Here is a 21,033-nt window from a genome sequence, read left to right as displayed (position 1 = left end):
CTGCTGCCAGTCTTTCTTTGCATCCATATGAATGTGTGGGCAACTTCTTCAGCAATGTAGAATATTAACTTTACCAATAAAAAAAAGGGCATTAAAAATGACAAATTGGTGAGAGAGAATTTAGGCAATACAGGTTCAAATGCCAGAAAATTCATCCAAAATGAAATGTTATTTATTCTACAAGCACTCTCCAGACATCTATAACTCTACAGATCAAGGCCTTTAGTTGTATTAGCCATTACCCAATATTAGAGAACATCAAGCACTGCAATACTAAAGCTACCTTTTTTTGTACGAGTCTTAATTGAGTAACAAAGTTAACTAACACCTACCAAATATTAACATTATATTCATAATGCAAAATTATCTAACAGGATGCCTTTCAGGGTAAAATAACTACCCCCTTCTATGCATTATATTGTTTGAATCAATTTGAGAAATTAACTGCTTATAATCTTCCCTATTTTCTACAGTGATTTCAGTTTGCCCTTTCCATTTCTATATGTATAATTATATATATTCCCTGTATAATTCTCTACAGTTATAAGTTTTACATCAAAATTCAGTTCTCAACAACTTACTTGTTGAAATTTGATGTTTCAGTAAAAACCTAATTCTGATCTGTTAATAATATTGTAGCACGCCAGAACTATAGTACTATCTCTGCAGTTGGGTGACCAATAATATTTATGATAAACAACAAAATTATTCCTATGCTATCCTAACTTTACAATGGATGGCTGGAGACAGCAGGATAAGGATTGATGGAATGAGAGGAATAATTTAAAGATCTTACACATATAATAAGTCAACACGAATATTTCAAAGCTGATTTATTGTGAACAACTCAGTGGCATGAATGAATTATTTATATGCACTTCTCAGAATGTATGTACCTATGAGAGATGAAAAATAAAAAGATGAAATTATAGACATGCAAATTTTATCACTTGTCCACCAATCAATAATCTGTTTACAACAGAGTTCACAACATTAAATACAAAATTGTTAATCACAACTTCAAAAAAGTAACAGTTACAATACTGTCCACTAATGAAAAAATTAAGAGGATACTGTTTCACTAAGAGGAGTATTTTAGGAAGTTTTCAATGAAGAAATAAAACAAAAAGTATAAAAACAAATGTCCTAAGAGAAGTACAAACTCTCAGAATTATGCCACTGCATGTGAAATACAGAGCATATATGAAATTAATCTATCATCATAAACACAATTCCAATGACTATTAAAAATAAAATGACAGAGTGCTCTCCCATACTATTTCACCATCAGAAACGTATCTCACAATATGTTAATGTCCCTTCATGCACTTATCACAGACTGGTATGAATTACACGTATATATATATATATATATCCAATGTACTGCAAAAGAAACACTCTGTAAATGGTAACACACATGCACACATCCACACATACATACACATACACAAACACACACACATGAAAAAAATTAAGCATTTGTTCAGTAGTGTCACCTCACAAAATTAATGACTGCAAAACTCACAGCTGCTACCAAGAAACAAAGCAAATTTAATCTTCTTTTCCCTGAGTTTCAACACTTATGATGAGCATATTTTACTAATAACCAGCACTTAGTTACAGGTATAGATCTCACATAAAATTTAAATTAATAGCAGCCAAACCAACTAAAATGAACTTCCCAGCAGCAATTAATTTGATATGGCACAGGAGAAAAGATTAAGAAAAAATCTCTCAAAGATTGTTATGTGACACTTAGATTGTTACCATTTACAAAATCCTTCAACTTTGACAAAAATGACACAAATGAAAGTGTTATATACACACTAATTATCTAGCATACAAATCACAATGACTGCACATTTTATCAAAGATAGAATCTTAAAATTAAGACATGGCGGGATCGGAATCATTCTTATACATAACAAATTCTTTATACCTTGAATGTACGTATACTTTGAACAGCACCATGGCTTCTTAACCTACTTATGCATAAAATGTTTTGCTTCGTGTTGATAAGAGAGCAATAAATTTTTCAGTCCTTGTGGCTCCTGCATGTGTGTTTTTTCTGCGACTAAGGTAAACAGTAGATATAAAATAATAACCATCATGCTTCTGAAAAATTCTTATTAGATTGCCTCACATTGCAATCCCCAATTTTGTTAGTAAAAAAATATCACAACTGTAGTTCAGCTACAGTGATGACAAGCAGTTTTCTCAAGGTGAGATGCAAACTGCGAACACTCTGAGCTTGCTTCAGATTTTCTTTACAAGGATTGTCTTCCAAAAGAAATGATTAATAATAATTTAATTTTTATAATTCCAACAATAGAACCATTTAAAAAATTTGTATGAAAAATATTTGTTATGCTTGTAGCAGGGAAGTCTGTAATGAAGTAAATGCAAATGAAGAAAAAAATGTAACCGTGCTTTTGAAGTGTGTGGGTGATGAGAACAGCTGATTGCCCTTTCTTCCCACAAGTGGAATCTGCTATGAAAGTTGACATATGCACACTTACTGATCAATGTAGGAAGGAGGGAGTATCCTTCGAAGGAAAAATGGCCACAATGCATTAGATAGAAAATATCCAGGATTGACATATTATCATTATCAAACTATTTCACAGTGTACAATTTACAGGACAGAACAGGGCTCCCTACTCAGCTTGCCCATTTGTAACAGACATTGCAAAGATGCTGCAGCAGGGGCCTACATGTGCAGATTCACAATACCACACTTGAATCATTATTACGATTATTATTGATCATTCATAGCTTGTCTTGTAGCAAGATTTCTTGTCGAGTCTAATTTAAATAATACAAGTGCACCACAAGTTATATAATATTTGCATGCACTGCTGCAAATAGATTTACGGAAAATTTGTTGCACAGTTTTTCTGTGCAATAAATATAAAACAGTGAGTTACTCCAAAACCTGCACATGCAGTACAAATTAAATACACATTCTCACCAAAGTGGTTGTAAAAATAATTATGAAATTAAAAATTAATACTAATGAGGCTTAAAACAGTACAGCTTTAAACTGTGTACAATTCCTGTTACATTTCAAGACAACCCCCTTCCGTTTGTGGCAAGTCATCTGATAGTCTGATGTGTATATTAGTTTGGCAATTTAAAAGCTGTAAGAACATTTCACTTGTTAATGTCAGATGTCGATGACTTCTTTAGTTTGAATTAATACTCCCTTCATTAACATTAATGGTTCTGCCAGTATGCAATGTCTCAGAAGAAAATGCCACTCTACACAAGCATTTAATTTAGTTGAAATTACTTAAAGCCAATTTCCTTCACATGTCATCAGCATTCTGAGATAAAGTTTTCAAAAAGGATGATTGAACAGCCATGCACAGAGCCACAATGCAATAAAAACGTAACTTTTTTTTTTTTACAGGAAAGTTAGATCTCCCATAACATGGCAAATAACAATGGCACATAACATACGTCTATTTTAGAATGTGTAGGCTAAACATGTCACAAATTTTAATGTCAGACCATATGTTTCCTTAGTGCATAGAAGACTTGTTTTGTAGTATACTCTAGTGTATAAGATTCAAAATAAGTTTAAAAAGTTATCTATACATTACATTATTATCATTATCCTTACTTCTGACAGTTATTACCTCAACAGTGGCAACAGACTTTTTGACAGCAAAAGAAACTTTCACATTATTCTAGGCACAAAATAACAACTTATCAAAATTAGTCTTATGGGCTACTTATAATCTCAATTGTACTGAAAATTCTCCTATAATTATCGTATACTCTTGGACTAAAGTTCAAGACAATTTTAGTTTGGCATAGCACACTAGTCACAGTTTTTTCCACACATCCAATTTCAACTGTCAATTTTTTTTAATTAAAAAACAGAAATATTACAGAGAAAGGTATTTGGCCCAGCATACGTTAATACTTCCTTCACTAGTATTACTACAGTAACATAAATGGGTCTGCTGAGATACAATATCTCAAAGTAAAATGTCATCCTACAACAGGCATTTGGTTAAATGAAATTGTTTAAAGCCAATTTCTTTTCTGTATCAATAGCATTCTTATTGCAGTTATTTGCACCTTTCACTGTTACATCTAATTATAAGCTTTTGTGAATATGTAACTATCACAATAGCACATTGCTAAAACACTGGTTTTATGACACAACTTCCCTGTGCTTTAGAAACAGCATTCCATGATGGCCAACAAAAATCATGTATTAGTGTCTCCACTGCTGACAATAAACACACAGTGTGTTCTTCAACAACATGTAAGCAGTTGTCATTTGTAATGCAGTGTATGAACTATTCTGAGTACCAGCAAATGAAAAACTAACTGATAACACTTAACTGTTTTCCTCATTTCTATTTTGGTAACAGTAATTTATTTCCATTTTGGCAGTGACAAAAATTAATATAAATAAAATTAATGTAAATCAAAGATTTCCAATTTAATCACATGGGAAGTTCTGTCACCATGTTAATTTTTCAGCAAGGTAAGTGGTGGACACAAGGCCCTCTTCTGTTTGTTTTAGTTGACTGAAGAGCACAATGACCATTAAAAATCTGCAAACACTTGAAAGCATCAATTCTGTAAAATTTTTCCAATACAGTCCTAAATATACAGCAAAGAGATTCTCCATCTCTTTGGAGCTACGTATACTTTTACAGAGAACCATTTAATTATTATTACAGTTATTAATAATACTTTATCTGAGCAACTTGGGCGGTTTTAATGGTAAAAATTTAACACTGTGTACGTCAGTATACTGAATCTTTGAAAAGGGGTACTACTACTAGATAATAGTGTCAGAGAGAAAGATGAAAAAATGGATGTATGGGCAGAAGTACAAAATGCAGTTTCTCTTCAGGTCAAACAGAAAAGCCATCAACAATATGAGTGGCTTTTGAACAGGTTTTTTATCAGATTATAATACAAGATAATCACAATAATTAAAATAGTACTTTTAATATGGCTCATCAAACAATTTTTGTTGGTATACCATTTATATTAAATACATCCAGACAGTAATCTCAAGTTTCTTAAATGTAGCGTATACCTGGTATTTTTTCATCTTATTTAGAGGAACTAGCTTTGGAAAGGTGCAGCCATGCTGCCAAGAAACAACTATGCCACTACAGAGATTAGGTCACTGTGACCCACGGTTTCAAACTTTATAAATAAACAACAAGTGCCACACACTACACCGAATAATGGATATTGACACTTTGTAGCAAGAGGCTGTTTAAGAAGTTTCTTGGCAACAGGCTTGCACATTTTACGTATACATGAAGTGGCTGTTGAGGAGCCATGCTTTAGGCAAGGCAGGCCGTACCTTAAAGATTACACAAGACTTTAAATCTTAACAAATGCAACTACTGTACATATGTACATTCATTTCATCGTGCCACGAAAGAAACTGATTATTTTCCGTAATAATCAGTGCTCAAAAACATATACGCTGTACATATTCTTTTTCTTCCACACGCAGGGGAGCACTATTTGATTAGGTCCATCACACATATTACATAAAATAGGTTTTTTTTTATACGAAACCACCAAAAGTGAAACAGCAACTCACTCACTCATTCACATTGATGACAACACAAACTTCTGCCATAAAACACCAACTGATGGAATGTTTCAATTTTAATCCAGCATTCATGAAAGAAATACTGTGTGGATGAATATGGCACAGACAGGAATTAAATCAACATTTTGGTAAGGAAAGCAAGTTACTAAATTACTGTGTTTGAATAGTTTACAGGAATAGAGCCATGTAGAATTGTCCAGATAACCTAATACTGTTTGGTAAACTCCCCAACATTCTCAAGGCACTAAAGTTTAGTGTCTTTAAAGCCTTGAGAATCATAGGGAGGTTACTCATTGAAATAATGGCCAATTTGGACAATTCTACCTAGTCACATCCCCATAAACGCTGTTTAGATTTCACACCAAACTACTGGTTTGACAATATAATAAGAATACCAGTTTGAGACGAGTTGACATATTGTATATGATTTTAGCAAAGAATATGCCAATTTATGGAGTGTCATGGTTTTTAAATCATCCCAGTGTAAGGCCAAATATGTAAAGATTAAGAGAGAGAAAGGGAGAGAGATATAGAGAGTGAGGATATTCCTAAGCTCAAAATGAGACATAGAGAACCAAGAGCTATAAAATGTAACTATGAGGTTTGTTACATAGTATATCTACCATATTACAATCTTCCACAGATGAGCAGTGGTAGTAAAAACATTAATGTTACAAATTCATCAACTTAAAAGGAGTAATGTAACACTGTGGAATGAGTTGCTGTACTTCCTTTCATTCATTTTGCTGATTAGGACACAGTGTCTGTTGCTAATAAAGCCACATTCTTAACTTTTGTGAAGTAAATATTCTACATTATCTTTATTAGTTTCAACCAAATTTTTGTTTTCAATCAATAAATAAGGGAATACCTGTATATCAGACTGATTACTTATGCAAAAAAAGCACTTGAGAATAGAATAAAACCGCAGAAACTTCAAGCACAAAACACTATGTTGACTTGGCCATAGATTGGTACTCCAAATAGAATTCTGCTGCTGGCGCCAAAACAAGATTATGCAAGCGAATGAATCCATACAATTCCTGAAATGAGAGGAGAGGAGAGAAATATATTAGAACAATATGAAGATACACTGAGCAATATCAAATACACACACACACACACACACACACACACACACACACAGACACAAATGCGCGCACATAGAGAGAGAGAGAGAGAGAGAGAGAGAGAGAGAGACTATTAACTAACTGTAAGATAATTCTTATTTATTTATGTTGTTCTTAATTCAATCACAGTTTTCCCCAACAGTTAAACATTTCATTAAATTAATTTTTTTTCTTTCTTTTTTTTTTAAAAAAAGGTAAATGGGGTATGCTAAAATTTTATTTTTATGTTTCCTTCCTGCAACTAGACTGCTTCGTCCATTATACAGAGAAATTGTCAGTGAAAATATTAGTACTACACATATCAAAAATTTTGAAGAAAAAGTATTTTTACATTTAAATGATTCACTCAGTGAGTGTCACTGCATATTGATTTAGAAGCACATTGTTGCTGACACATTAGGCCTTTAAGTGGGTATGACTGATATATCTGTCTGCGTGATTCTGCACCTTGTAGTAAATGAGAATGACAAGTTACAGGCCAACTGATATTGTTCTGCTATTAGATAAAGTTTATTCTGCTAGATGGTACCTTGTAACAGTGAAGACAGCATGTTCTCAGCTATTTCTAACATTTGTTTCATGAGCATGCTTCATGCATCCAACCCTGGAGAACAGGAGTCATTTGTCAAATTCAAAACAGAAAGGTGCTTTTATAAAGTGATGACAACTTTAGTGACAACCCTGTGCTTGCTAATGGATGCAATGGAGAACAGGAGTCATTTGTCAAATTGAAAACAGAAAGGTACTTTTATAAAGTGATGACAACTTTAGTGACAAACCAGTGTGTGTACCAAGGTAAAAACGCTGAGGAAAGTGATACGTGACGTGGATTCAAAATCATCTGGCAGCAATACAACACTGCAACAGATACTGTAATAAGATTTTGTGCACTTTGACTCAGCTCAACATTGCTTTTTGATGACTGATAAGAGTGGTATAAATGTCAAACAATGGAAATTCTAGGATGCAGTTTGATGCTCACGTCAGATGCAGCTGCAGTCTGCACTTGGGCCCCAGTGCATGCCAGTCAATCACCATGTGTACATGAATTGCACTTGCATGACCATGTGTGTGTTTTCTATTTCGGAAGGAGGATTCTTTCATATGAAACTCTGTATGCAACTCAGTGTGCCTCCTCTATGTTGTAAATGTGTCACATATATAGAATAATGTGACTGGTTGTTAACAGAATCTATAGTCGATTCTTTGTGCAAAACAATAGCTGAGCAAACAAACTTGTATTAGAATCATTACATAGCTCTTAATCCACTTCAGCAACAAGTCTAGGACTTATAGTTGGCAAGACACAAAAGATGACTCCTTTCCAAACTTCCCCACTCTATCCCTCTCTCATCTCCGAGAAAGGCTCTAGTAGTTCGAAAAGTCAGAAAGACTGTTTGTTTGATTTGTGTTAATTTTCGTTATTATCTATTTCTTTGTGAAAATACATTCAAGAAATTAATTGCCCAAAACATGGGTTGGGAACTAAATTAATTTCATTGATCTGTCCTTATAATTTTATGGTTTTAAATTTCTTCTTCTTCTTTTTCTTACTAAAAATTTTCTGCTTACGCAAAGCCTCTTCCAATCTTAAATTTTCTCCCTCAGTCTATTGTTCAGTATTTCCTCCCACTGTAGTCCTCTCCAGTTCACATCACATCATCCTTTACCTGATCCCTCCATCTTGTTTGTGGTCCTCCGATTGGTCTTCTTCCAGATTCTGTCCATTCCAGATCTCTTGTTGTTGGTTCTCCTTTTTCCATTCTTTTAAAATGAGCAATCATTTCAACCTCTTTCTCACCATATTTTCTTTTAAGGTGTGTTGATCTGAAGTGTGTTTCATACTGTTACAATTCCAATCCCATTCCCACTCATCTTAGCTCAGTTACAGATGACACACAAACATGGTGCTTAACTTCACAAATGCTGTTGATGTGTAACACAGATTGTGAGCAATGCTGGACGTGGCCACCACAAGGAATGACGGAAATGAAATACTGTCTGTTGACGGTTGATTTTAAGTGACCAATGACTGAACTGTGGCAGATGATGCATTTTGTAGTTCTGAATTTAAACTCGTGTCCCAACCTAATCTCAACCACATGATGTGCAAAAAATAGCATTCAACAATCTGCGGCAGAACTAAAATCACGATCACTTTGTCCATGGTGATTAATGTTAACCTATACGAGCAAACTCAAGACAGGAAAATTTAAATTTTAGCACTAAAAGCAAACTGTAATTTCTCACTATCATTGGTTACTTGAAAATACCCTCACACTGCCTCCACGAGCTGCCATTTTACCAACTGATATAAAGGGTTCTGGTTGACACTAGATTACAGATTATAGATTACAGGCAATACAGGCAGATTCCAAATGAAAAAAGAATGATAGGAAGAAAAATAAGAGCAAATAAAAAACAATGATGAAAATGATGCGCAAAGTATTAGAAATTTAAAAAAGAAATTAAACCAATGAATCAAATAAGAATAATAATCAAAATCTTTTAAATAGATTTAGAAATTAAAAAAAAAAAAAATAGAGCAAACAGAGAATCAGTGTCAGATCATGATCAAGTTGATAATGTAATTGAAGAAGTGGTCGATCCTGCCAGACTATTAAATTTAGAGGTGAATGATGATGATGATCAAGAAATGCTGGATTCACACAATTAGGAGCTGAAAATTGGTAATGGAATGTGTGACCAAGAGCAAAACATTAAACAGTTTGATTCTTTAGACCCAGTTCAATCAGACAATCAAATGCTAGTTGCATATTTGACAGACAACCTCAGTTGAATTAAAAAAGAATTACAAATCTTAGAAAAAACAGACTCCAATGGAATGCACATTTCTGCTACAAAATACGGAATACAAAATTTATTAGTGTGTTACGAGGAAATTTTGTGAGAGAAGAAAAAAATAGAAACTGACTCAGCGTTAGACAATGTTAGATTTTATGAAGCCTTCTACATCACATTAACTTCGCTTTACATTAGTGCACGATACTGTACTGTAATACAGCGAGGTAACAGAAGACATGGGATAGTAAAACGTGCATTGGCGGAGCTGTTGTATGTACTCAGGTGATTCATGTGAGAAGGTTTTGGACGAGAATATGACTGCATGACGGGAATTAACAGACTTTCAATATGGAATGGTAGTTGGAGCTAGATGCATAGGACATTCCATCCCAGAAATCGTTAGGAAATTCAACATTCCAAGATCCACAGTGTCCATATTATGCCAAGGATACCATATTTCAGGCATTACCTCTCACCAGGGAACAACGCAGTGGTTAATGGCATTCACTTAATGGCCGACAGCAGAGTTTGAGTATGGCACAGATCCCACAAAGCCATGGACCCAGGTTGTCAACAAGACACTGTGCAATCTGATGGTTGCTCCATAATAGTGTGGGCTGTTTTTACATGTAATGGACTGGGTCCTCTAGTCCAACTTTACTGATCATTGACTGGAAATGGTTATGTTTGGCCACTCATGGACTATATGTTCCCAACACTGGTATTTTTATGGATGACAATGCTGGGCCACAGTTGTTCACAACTGGTTTAAAGAACATTCTGGACAATTCAAGCGAATAATTTGGCCTCCCAGATTGCCCGACATGAATCCCATTGAACATTTATGAGACATAATCGAGAGATCAGTTCCTGCACTATGCTGAGCAAAAGGAGCTCCGACACAATATTAGGAGGTATCCTGTGACTTTTGTTCCCCCAGTGTATAATTTGTTGTATAGTTGATCATTTTATAAAACATTTTTCTTCCGAATTACATTGCTTTCTTTAGTCTCTGGTCCCAATTGAACATAATCTGCGTGTATTTGTGAGCAAAATTGGACCTCAACTTACATTAATTTTACGTACGCAGTTAACGCTCAGTCCCACCTGTTGCATACGTCTACTGTTTCTGAATCTGAGTTGTGTTCTTTTTGACAGTTCCAGTCTATTTATCCTAAAACAGTATTCCCATGTATCTTCACTTTGACAGTGTATCTAATGCTACACAAAGTTTTAAAATAATGATTCCACACAAATTAAAGACAATAAACATGAAAGTTCATATGTAGAAATGTCCTAAGTTATCATGGTCTGTACAAATACAGTAGCACATGGAGGAAACATACAAATGTTGCTAGTCTTTCATCTAGTTTTTTATAAGCTACAAGATGTTATGAGGTTATCTTCTGCTGTTCTTGGAGCTTCTCAGTTTATTGTATCAGCCACCAAATCTACAGAAAATAGTCCAGAGAATTGTGAATTGAATTAATTTAAATTGTGATTTAGTTATAATACACACGTCTTAGTTATTTGATTTGAGCATGCGAGTTCAAATGGTTCAAATGGCTCTGAGCACTATGGGACTTGACTTCTAAGGTCATCAGTCACCTATAACTTAGAACTACTTAAATCTAACTAACCTAAGGACATCGTACACATCCATGCCAGAGGCAGGACACATTAAGTTGCAGACAGACACAATCAAAAGACACTTACACATAGGCTTATGGCCACAGCCTTCATAAAAAAAAAAAAACAAAGAGAAACATACCATTCATTCGCACAAGCAAGCACACTTCATGGAGTCATGACCACCAACTCTGGCAGCTTGGGCAGTCTGAGCTGCGGAGTTGGCTGTCACATGTGAGGTGTGCTTGCTTGTGTGAATGAATGGTGTGTGTTTCTCTTTGCTTTTCTGATGAAGTCTGTGGCCAAACATTTTTTTATGTAAATGTCTTTTAATTGTGCTTGTCTGTAGCTTAATGTGTTAATTTTATGGTAAGTAGCAATTTATTTTTTCCTCATATTATATGAGTTATCAAAATAGTTTCCATGAATAATTTTAAACTGCTATGTGAAAAGACAATACTATAAACACAGTGATGGCCGGCTATCATATGCTAATACATTATGGCACACTGCAAATATCACACTAAAATTATGCACTTCTCCTTGAATGCATGCTGGTATGCAAGTAAAATGGATTAAAATACTTTTGTAGCGCTCTCTCCATAATAGCTAGACACCAGTGTAAAAAAAAAAAAAAAAAGATGGTCAGTTCTGCTATGATCAACTAGGAGAAGCATCACAGCTGTTTGTCTTCTACTATGCATTCTCCGATGTGACATCATTCATTCTGGCACTATGAGTGCTACATTGCTCACAGCACTATGTCAGTATTTTTCTTTGAAGTTGTGTGTAGTGTACTGCACAAGTGTGGTGTATGATGGCGTTTTATAGAACAGTTGTTGTGATGGCACTGTGGGCAAGTGGGCCAAAGCAAGGACTGGTAATTTACAGACCTGGGTTTGATTCCCACTGACAACAACTTTTATTTATTTTAAATCCTTTGCTGTGTTAAACTATTAATCATAAAATTTAACTATATTTAAACAGTTTAATTTATATGTGTAAAATTAATATATTCAATTCAGTTTTGATTACTACCACTCTAAGTCAGAAGGCCACCACATTGTAGCATATTGGTATAATTTTTCACAAGTTGCCACTGCGTACTTTTGTAGGAAGGGAAGTGTTAATAACTTCAGATTTTCTTAGTTAATGGGCAACACAATTTTCTTGTATATACAATACACCTTTCTTATGATTATTTTCTGTAGTTCCAATATAGGTTGCTCAAATTTCCTCAAACACTGTCAACTTAAGAATCCAACTGGTTATGATGTACATTATTACTCATTTAACTATAATGAAGCAAAGGGCAATACTGAACATAGGTAAAAGACTACATGTAGAATCAAAATAGTGTGATTTGAAATAAAGTGTCATGATGAAGTGACGTTTATGGTAAAAAAGGTTGTTTCTTGAAAAAATTACAAACAATACAAACCATACAAAATCTCTGTACCTGCTTGGTTCAAATCAGATATACAGTTGAATTATTTAGGTACTGAAAATTATTTATCATCCCCAATACATCTGTCCGGAGTTTAAAAACAATTTATTTCAGAAACACCAGCAGAGGTTTCAACAATGATCTGAGGAGGCTTTTTAATATGCTGCTAATTCCATTTAACACTTAATTTTCTTATTATTTTTGTCCCAATAGCAAAGATGAGCAGTAAAGATCAACAGATGTTTCTTCTTCAACAATATAAAAGTTTTTGGCAACAGCCTTCATCAGTAAATGAGAGACACACAACCGCCAACTGCCATATCTCGGGCCGGAATGCAACTATCACATGGGATGCAAGCAGCAATCTAGAGTGGACTATGAAGGGGAAGGGATAGTAGTGTATGGAGTGGAGAGAGAGAGAGAGAGAGAGAGAGAGAGAGAGAGAGAGAGATGAATGCTATCTGGTAGTTTGTGCAGGGACTAGACTATCAACAGGTGCAGCATCAGTAGATTGTGGGGCATGGAGGTGGGGTGAAAAAGAGCAAAAAAGGAGAGGAGTGGAGAAATATGGACGGATGCTTTGGAAGATGGGCTGCAAATAAACAGGGTGTGAGATGAGAATGGGGAGGAGATGATAGGACAAGGGGTTGGAAACTGTTGGGTGGAGGGTGTGGGGACAGTATGTCACTGTAAGTTGAGGCCAGGATACTTATGGGAGCAGAGAATGTGTTGTAAGGGTAACTCCCATCTGCTCAGTTCAGAAAAGTCATTCATCCTAGTGTACAGATAGTTGGTAGTCATATCCAATATAAAAAGCTGTGCAATAATTGCAGCAGAGCTGGTAAATGAGATGGCTGCATTCATAGGTGCCCTGGACCCTGATGGATCAGGCTAAATCTGTGACAGGATTGGAGTAGAAAGTGCTGGGTGGGTGGATGGGGCACATTTTGCACAGGGGTATGACCCTTGTGATAAGGGATTGGATTGGGAATGGCACAGGGATGGACTAGAATGTTGTGGAGATTGGGTGGGTGATGGAACACAACTTTAGGAGGGGTGGGAAGTACATCGGGTAGTATGTCCCTCATTTCAGGCAGGATGATAGGTAATGAAAGCTGTGGCAAAGATGTGGTTCAGTTGTTCCAGTCCAGGGTGGTGCTGGGTGATGAAGGGGACACTCCTTTGTGGCTGGTTCTTGGGGGTAGTGGGAGGGTGAGGGATATGAGGGGAAATAGCATGGGAGATCTGTTTGCAGACTAGGTCTGGGGGATTGTGCCTGTCTGTGAAGGCCTTTGTGAGACCCTCAGCATACTGATATAGGGAGTTTTTGTCACTGCAGATACGCCATCCACAGGTGACCAGACTGTATGGGTGAGATTTTTTGGTGTGAAAGCGATGACAGCTATCAAAATGCATGTACTGTTGGGTAGTTTGTGCGCTTAATGTGGACAGAGATGCAGATGGAGCCATCAGAGATGAGGAGGTCAAAACATCTAGGAAGATGGCACAATGAGTTGAGGAGGATTGCATGAAGCAGATGGGAGAGAAAGTGTTGAGGTTGTGAAGGAACGAAGATAGGGTGTCTTGGACCTGAGTCCAGATCATGAAGATATCATCAATTAACCTGAATCAGACTAGTGGGAGGATACAAAGTTCTCCTCTAGATGGCTTATAAAACTGCTGGCATATTAGGGTGCCATGCGAGTGCCCACGACTGTGCTGCAGACTTGTTTATATACCTTCACTTCAAATGGGAAGTAGTTGTGCATTAGGATAAAGTTAGTAAGGTGCATGAAGAATGAGGGGTGGGTTTGGAGTCTGAAGGGCATTGGGAAAGTAGTATTCAATAGGCATGAGGGATGTTTGTGTATAGGGAGGTGACATGAACAGTGACGAATAGGGATGCAGAAGGTAAAGGGTTGGGATGGAGGAAAGTCGTGAAGGAAGTGGTTAGTGTCTTTGACATGGGAGGCTAGATTACAGGCAATTGGTTGGAGGTGTTGGTCAATGAGGGCCAAATTTTTTTCAGCGGGGGCACAATAACTAGCTACAATGGGGTGCCCAGAACTGTTAGGTTCGTGGTTTTTGGGGGAGCATGTAGGAGGTAGGAGCTGAGTGCAGGGCATCACAGGGGTGAGGAGGGAAATGAATTCAGGGGAGATGTTCTGGGAAAGGCCTAAGGCTTTAAGCAGGGATTGGAGTTTGTGTTGAACTTCTGGGATGGGATCACTCTGACAGAGTTTATAGTGGAGGAGTCAGATAATTGGCGAAGGCTTCCTACCAGGTAGTTACGGCGATTTGTAACAACAGTGATGTAACCTTTGTCTGCATGTAGGATGAGGTAAGGAATTCCTGTATGGTGTCCAGGGGGAGGGGGAGGAGGATCACAGTTGGATGGTTTTGGTTGGAAGGATTGGTGGCAAAGAAATTATTTATTGCAGGGATCAGGAGGAGGAGAGTAGGTTTTGACAAATCACACATGGTTAAATTTGGGTGTAGGGCTTAAGGTTGGATAGGACCGAAACTTCTGTGGAGCTGAGGGCTTTGGTGGAAAGGTTAACAACAGTATTACATGGAATGTTTTGGCTCTGGATTTTGTGGAGGATCATATCCCTGTAGAAGACCCAGGTCCAAAATCTGCCCAATCCACCCACCCAGCACTTCATATTCTAGTCTTGTCACAGTTTATCCTACCTCATCAGGTACCAGATCACCTTTGAAAGCAACCACATCATTTACCAGCTCTGCTGCAATCATTGCATAGCTTTCTGTATTGGCATGACTACCAACCAGCTGTCCACCACGATAAATGGCCACCTCCACACTATGGCCAACAGCAAAGTAGACCACCCTGTGGCATAACGTGAACCACCACCAGCTTTTATGAACTGCACAGATGGGAGTTATCCTTACAACAGCTTCTCCACTCCCATAATTATCCCAGCCTCAACCTACGGTAACATATTGTCCCCACACCCTCAACCCAATAGTTTCCACCCCCACTGTCCTATCATCTCCTCCCCATTGTCATCTCTCATCCAGTTTATTTCCAGCCCTCTGCCAATGCGTCCACCTATCTTTCCTTGCTCCTATCCTTCTTTGCTCCTATTTTCTCCAACTCCCTGCCCCACAACCTCCTGACAATGCACCTGTTGGTACACTCCACCAGACAGTGCTCGTCTCCCTCCCCACCTGTGCACTACTATCCCTTCCCCTTCATTGCCTCCTCCAGATTGCTCTTGCATCCTACATGATAGTTGCATTCTGGCCCAAGATGCAGGAGTTGGTGGTCATGTGTGTGTGTTAGGTGTGTTTGCTTTTGTGTTTAGCTGGTGTGTGTGTGTGTGTGTGTGTGTGTGTGTGTGTGTGTGTGTGTGTCTTTCTGATGAAGGCTGTTACTGATGAAAGCTGTGGCCAAAAGCTTTATCTAAGTGTCTTAATTGTGCCTGTTTGCAGCTTGACATTTTTTCTTTACGGTAAGTAGCAATCTGTCTTTTCCTAAATTGTTGATATTCCTACCTGGAGTTCCCAAAGTTTGGTGTTTCTTTTTCCTTAAACAGATTTGTTGTTCACAACATAGGAGATGTTGCACCACAGTGTCTTTCTAACAGAGGGCATTTTCAACACAGTGTGTACTACAGATGTCAGATGTGTTCAAATTTTAATAGAAACTCCTTGCTGTATGCAATGTATTTCCCACTATTCGCACAACGACATGTGCCCTGAACAAGCATAAACCCAAAAATCTGTGAGTATAGTTACTAGGAGAAGCTGGACCACTACAGCTGTTGGTGGATATGAAGGTAGTGGTGATGTTTGTGACCTCAGTGTTTTCTGCAAACTGAGTCATTTTTCTTATTTTTTTATAGAAAGTAGATATCTTGTGTTTTTGGGCATATGGTGTACATGTGTTTCTACATCTACACTCCGCAAATCACTATCAAGTGCACTGCAGAGGGTATTTCTCACTGTACCAGTTATTGTAGTCTGGGTAACGAGTCTTTGATACTGGCTGTTCAGTAGCACGGTTCTGTTTCCTAGCGAGTGCAGGTAGCCAGCCAACAATGGACTGCACTTGAGCAGGTGGCGTGAGTCACAATGCCACTCTGCCAGCCTGATGTGGACATGTCTGAAACGTACCAGTATGTCTCACGTGCAGTTGGTGCTGACACTTTGTCACTTGTCTAAATAATTCAGTTCATAGTTTTTTTTTGTTTGTTTTCAATGTGTATTTACTTCTGTTTCACTTCTGTTTCATTTCAAACAATGCCCAGTGTGATAAATGCTGCCAGTTCAACACATGAAAAGAAACGAAGGAAGAAAAGTGTGTTACACAGCCAGGCCCACAAAGTCGTGTGTTCACTGAGGGACTACTTTGAGAAAGAAAAGGAAAAAGGAGAGTCCTACTGCTCATACTATGAAGAGGACTGCAACAGCATTGAAAATAAACAAGAACACTATTGTAAATACAGGAAAAGAACAGTACAGTCTACATTGTGGCACAGCAAAGTTGCACACATCAGGAAAGGTGCAGTCAAGGACTAAGCAAGTGATAGCTTTGGACGACACTATTCGTTGTCATATATGTAGCTATAGTAAGATAAGGAAACATCCCACTTTGTCTAAATTACTAGCACCACTTCAGAAAGCAGTGTTTTTTTAACAGATGCAAAACAGTAATCAAAAGAACATATGCTATTGCACAGCAATGCAGATTTCTGCACAGATCATGGGTATCAGATTCAAAAATATGGTGTAGACAGATGAAACTTGGATTAATGCCAACCATTATGTTGAGGATGAAGTGATGGAATACCCGAGGGAAACATGGCAGTGCCTGTTAGAAAAGAAAGGCAAATTATTATTTTACACACCATGATGAGATGAACAATAATATTTTTCAAAAGTGGTTCAAGACATCGCTTATGACAAATCAGACAAGTCCATCATTGATCATTACGGAAAATGCCCTGTATGATTCTGCTGTTCATGGCAAGACACCAACTTTGCCAACTAGAAAAGATGATATTATTTAGTGCCTGAAATGACGAAAAGGGGATTTCAGAAAAGATCTGAGAAAGGCTGAATTGCTCAAAACTGTAGCACAAAAGACACCACAATTTCCAACATTAGTAACTGTTGACTTTGGTAAAAGGCATGGGCATGAAATCTTTCCGCTTTCTCTGTACAATCATCACTTCAATGCCACTGAAGGGGTAAGAGCAGAAACAACAAATTAAGCTACTGCAAACAATAAAAGCTTCATCATCTGTGAAGTTGAAAATATCCTCGTAGCAACTGTCAATCAAATGACCAGAGAAACCTATACGAAAATTGTAAATAGCACTGTAAGTATCATCAGAAAGGCAGCCAAAAACAAAGACATTCTGGAAGAACTCACAATTTAATTATACCGGGTGATCAAAAAGTCAGTATAAATTTGAAAACTGAATAAATCACGGACTAATGTAGGTAGAGAGGTACAAATTGACACACATGCTTGGAATGACATGGGGTTTTATTAGAACCAAAAAAATACAAAAGTTCAAAAAATGTCCGACAGATGGCGCTTCATCTGATCAGAATAGCAATAATTAGCATAACAAAGTAAGACAAAGCAAAGATGATGTTCTTAACAGGAAATGCTCAATATGTCCACCATCATTCCTCAACAATAGCTGTAGTCGAGGAATAATGTTGGAAACAGCACTGTAAAGCATGTCCGGAGTTATGGTGAGGCATTGACGTCGGATGTTGTCTTTCAGCATCCCTAGAGATGTCAGTCGATCACAATACACTTGCGACTTCAGGTAACCCCAAAGCCAATAATTGCACGGACTGAGGTCTGAGGACTGGGAGGCCAAGCATAACGAAAGTGGCAGCTGACCACACGATCATCACCAAACGACACGCGCAAGATCTCTTGCGCGCGTCTAGCAATATGGGGTGGAGCGCCATCCTGCATAAACACCGTACGTTCCAGCAAGTGTTTATCAGCCAGGCTGGGGATGATGCGATTCTGTAACATATCGGCATACCTCTACACCCGTCACGGTAGCAGTTACAAAACCAGAATTGCGCAATTCCTCGAAGAAAAAAGGCCCGATAACGGTAGATGTGGTAAATCCTACCCATACCGTGACTTTTTCGTCGTGCAATGGAGCTTTTACACGACAGTTCTAGGATTTTCGGTAGCCCAAATTCTGCAGTTGTGGGTGTTGACAGACCCTCGGAGCGTGAAATGAGCTTCGTCGGTCCACAACACATTACTCAACCAATCCTCATCTTTCCCCATCTTTTGAAATGCCCACACCGCAAATGCCCTCCGCTTCACTAAATCGCCACGTAACAGTTCATGATGCCAATGGATTTTGTACGGATAGCATCGGAGGATACACCTCAGTGCCAACCAAACAGTAGCGTATGGAATGCCGGTGCGATGTGCGACTGCATGAGCGCTGACTTCCCTGTGCATAGCCGAACCCGCTACAGTCTCCATTTCTTCCTAAACTGTCTCAGCAGCATTACGCCTTGTGCTTGGTCGGCCACTATGGGTCTATCGTCTAAACAACACGTGGCTTCGAACTTCGAAATCATTCTCGCCACAGCTGCATTTGTCAACGGACCTTTACCCGTTCAAATCCCCTTCCTAAACTAGCACATACCCCATTCTGATAATACAGCTTCACTAAAAGCACCTTTTCAGGTAACATCAACATGCTGCGACTGCTGGCGCATCTGATTCTCTCTCTCATTACAGCTCCTTTTATACATGACTGTCATGCGCAGTCACTGACGTTTTGCTGTCCAGCGCCATCTGTCCGACATTTTTTTAACTTTTTTTTTTCCTAATAAAATCCCATGTCATTCCAAGCATGTATGTCAATTTTTACCTCTCTATCTACATTATTCCGTGGTTTATTAAGTTTTCACATTTACACTGACTTTTTGATCACCTGGTACATTCGGGAGGGAGAAGAGACAATTTCAGCTTTACTGAAGGAGACTATTCCAAATTAGATTCTGACAGCAATGTGAGTTGAGCTTTCCCTTTTGCGTAACTAAAAAACACTCAGCAATGTAAGGAGGCAGCATGTCAGCAACCTATCATGATATTATGAGTACTTTTTTGAGATTAGAACTGTTAAAATGAAACTTCCTGGCAGATTAAAACTGCATGCCAGACCAAGACTTGAACTCAGGACCTTGCCTTTCGCAGGTAAGTGCTATACCATCTGAGCTACCCAAGCATGACTCATGCCCCATCCTCACAGGTTTACTTCCGCCAGTACCTCATCTCCTACCTTCCAAATACCTCATCTCCTACCTTGGAAGGTAGGAGATGACGTACTGGCAGAAGTAAAGCTGTGAGGATAGAGCGCGAGTCGCTCTTGGGTAGCTCAGGTGGTAGAGCACTTGCCCACGAAAGGTAAAGATCCCGAGTTTGAATCTTGGTCCGCCACACAGTTTCAATCTGACAGGAAGTTTTATATCAGCACACACTCCGCTGCAGAGTGAAAATTTCATTCTGGAAACTGTTAATATACTGACAAATTATACTGTTGCTTGTTGTAGAACTAATTAATAATGCTAATATTTAACAACAGAAACAAAAACTGTAAATTTTCAGCAATTTACAAAAATTTTCATTTCTATTGTGAAGTTTAACAAATACCTGTAGAAATTTCAGCATATTAGATACTAAATAGCTTGTTTCAGTATTTTGGCATTACGTATTACAAGCTGTTGTTGTCGCTGTTGTGGTTGTGGTCTTCAATCTGAAGACTGGTTTGACGCGGCTCTCCATGCTACTCCATCCTGCACAAGCCTCTTCATGTCTAAAGAACTACCACATTGTACATTCTTCCGAATCTGCTTACTGTATTCATCTCTTGGTCTCCATCTATGATTTTTACCTCCACACTTCCCTCCTACACTTAATCGATGATCCCTTGATGTCTCAGAATGTGTCCTGTCAACTGATCCCTTTTTTTAGTCAAGTTGTGCCACAAGCTTCTTATCTCCCCAATTCTGTTCAGTACCTCCTCATTAGTTATGTGATCTACCCATCTGAAGTTCAGCATCCTTCTGGAGCACCACATTTCAAAAGCTTCTATTCTCTTCTTGTCTACACTGTTTATCGTCCATGTTTCACTTCCATACATGGCTATTCTTGAGACAAATACCTTTAGAAAGGACTTCCTAACTATTAAATCTACATTCAATGTTAAATTTCTCTTCTTCATAAACACTTTTCTTGTCGTTGCCAGTCTACATTTTATATCCTCTCTACTTCAGCCACCATCAGTTATTTTGCTGCCTAAATAGCAAAACTCATCTACCACTTTTAGAATCTCATTTTTTAGTTTAATTCCCTCAATGTCACCTTACTTAATTTGACACCTGATTTAATTTGACTA

The 21,033-nt window shown here is 37.8% G+C and overlaps 1 protein-coding gene across 1 annotated transcript in view; it reads right to left on the bottom strand.

The window, feature by feature from the left end:
• Positions 1–835: 835 nt before the first annotated feature.
• LOC126203979 (homeobox protein PKNOX1-like) overlaps positions 836–21,033 on the bottom strand; it is a 721,008-nt gene continuing 700,810 nt past the window's right edge. The window contains exon 12 of the mRNA XM_049938398.1: positions 836–6,645. The gene's annotated coding sequence lies outside the window, so the exon portion shown is untranslated. The remainder of the gene's footprint in view (positions 6,646–21,033) is intronic.

This window comes from Schistocerca nitens, chromosome 9 (genome assembly GCF_023898315.1).
Source record: "Schistocerca nitens isolate TAMUIC-IGC-003100 chromosome 9, iqSchNite1.1, whole genome shotgun sequence".
In the NCBI taxonomy this organism is placed as follows: domain Eukaryota; kingdom Metazoa; phylum Arthropoda; class Insecta; order Orthoptera; family Acrididae; genus Schistocerca; species Schistocerca nitens.
The sequence above is the reverse complement of the archived record's forward strand: the minus strand, read 5'-3'. Positions and strand labels throughout refer to the sequence as shown.